Source organism: Oratosquilla oratoria, chromosome 8 (assembly GCF_046742065.1).
Source record: "Oratosquilla oratoria isolate Oo_2021 chromosome 8, ASM4674206v1, whole genome shotgun sequence".
In the NCBI taxonomy this organism is placed as follows: Eukaryota; Metazoa; Arthropoda; class Malacostraca; order Stomatopoda; family Squillidae; genus Oratosquilla; species Oratosquilla oratoria.
Window position 1 is genome coordinate 27,557,706 of NC_134784.1, and position 2,500 is coordinate 27,560,205.

Here is a 2,500-nt window from a genome sequence, read left to right on the forward strand (position 1 = left end):
ATTATTTGAAACACAGATTAAGCTGACATATAAAACAGAACAATGAAAACATGAAACTATATGAAAAATAAACGATACATATTTGAAAGACAGCAATCAGTGTTGCCATAACAAGGCTCATGAGATTATTGTTCCCCTTCCCGTATTGGTTCGTTCATATTGTCTTTTTTTATTTACTATAAACAAGAAAATAAAGATATTATGAAGTGAGGGGAGTCTTTGAATCAAGATAAAAAAAAATTGATGCAATCTTTTGTAATTGGAATGTTGGTAATGATTGAACATTCCGAAATGAACACCTACGTGAACGAAATGTAAATGTACACGATAGAATATGAAAACGAAAGACATACCTTGATGAAACAAATACAGTAACATGATATTTTTGTTATTATTCTAATTACAAAACAGCTAGTAATATAATACAACTATTACAGTTTATTTTGCAGAGGATATGTTACTAATTATGAGAACAATACTTTTACAATAGAATGACTGTTGCCATAAAAGATTTAATTTCAGTTATCAAATATCTTCATAAAACAATAATCATTGTATTATCCAATAAGTTTATAAAGTATCTTTATACACAAAATATATACATTTGTTGTTATTATTTTCATAAAAGAGGTATTCATAAGCGTGTCGGTGTTTGTTCATGGATCGGCGACATGACTTCATTTGGCTTGCGCATGCGCAAGACATGCAACGCATTTCAGACAAAATCTACATCATTACTTGTGCCTTGATATATTGTATGTGCAAGTATTTGGTAGCATCTATTGATATTTCGACGATTCGACGTTATTTATTGAAGTACCTACTGACTTTCTTTCAGTAACTTTAAAAATGATCCATCATTTGAATAACCAACAGTCACTTTGAAGTATTTCCTAACCAACCCCTTTCTCTGTAGGTGTGAGATTCCAGTTAATAATGATAATAATAACGGTAATAATGATAGTAATAATAATAATAATAATAATAATAATAATAATAATAATAATAATAATAATAATAATAATAATAATAATAATAATAATGATAATGATAATGATAATAATGATAATAGTAATAACAACAATAATAATGAAAATAATAATAAGAGTAATAATAATTATAATAATAACAATAACAATAATAATAATAATAATAATTAATAATAATAATGATAATAATAATAATAATAATAATAATGATAATAATAATAATAATAATAATAATAATAATAATAGTAACAATAACAATAATAATAATAATAATAATAATAATAATAATAATAATAATAATAATGACGATAATAATAATAATAATAATAATGACGATAATAATAATAATAATAATAATAACGATAATAATAATAATAATAATAATAATGACGATAATAATAATAATAATAATAATAATAAATAATAATAATAATAACAATAATGACAATAATGATAATAACAACAATAATAACAAAAATAACTAATAATAACAATAATAATAATAATAACGATAATAATAATAATAATAATAATAATAATAATAATAATAATAATAATAATAATAATAATGATAATAATAATAATAATAATAATAATAATAATAATAATGATAATAACAATAATAATAATAATAACAATAATAATAATAATGATAATAATAATAATAATAATAATAATAATAATAATAATAATAATAATAATAATAATAATAATAATAATAATAATAATAATAATAATAATAATAATAATAATAATAATAATAATAATGATAATAATAATAATAATAATAATGATAATAATAAAAATAAGAAGAAGAAGAAGAAGCTGAAAAAGAAAAATAAGAAAAAAAGAAAGAGGAAGAAAAGTTTTGTTGGAATTCGTGTTAACAATTATCAACAAGTTGACCTTTTTAGTTGCCTTTGTGTTTTGAACAAATATTTCTCTCTATTTGACAATTCATAAAATGAGTTGTCAGATAAAAGAATAAAAATAAATGATAAAGAAGTACATAAATATACAAAGAAATAAAGCACGATCAACATTCAAATTGTAATATTCAAAAATACATTGAAAAACGAAAACTGCTAATACCTTATTAGATTGTGTTATTGGGGCATTTGGTAAATATACAGATAAATCAATAAATCAATACATCAATAAACCAATAAAATAAATATATACATATACATATTGACGAAATCGTTGTATATAAGTACACAGTTTTTTTAAGAAAACGAATCTACTTACTGTGTGTCACAGAAGATAGAAGCTTATTTGAGTCGACTTGACGTCACATCTTGGCGCGAAGTCGCGCGTTGAGTCGACGCAGACCAAGATGGCGTCTCTACGGAAAGGCAATAAATTTGTCAACATCGTTTACCAACGGTTAGGTATTGGGACAAGAACCTAATATTATGAAAATAGCGACGCAAAAAACAACAACAACAACAACAACAACAAAAAACATGGCAGCCATTTATTTCCCCGTCTTTTTATCTATTAGCTTATTT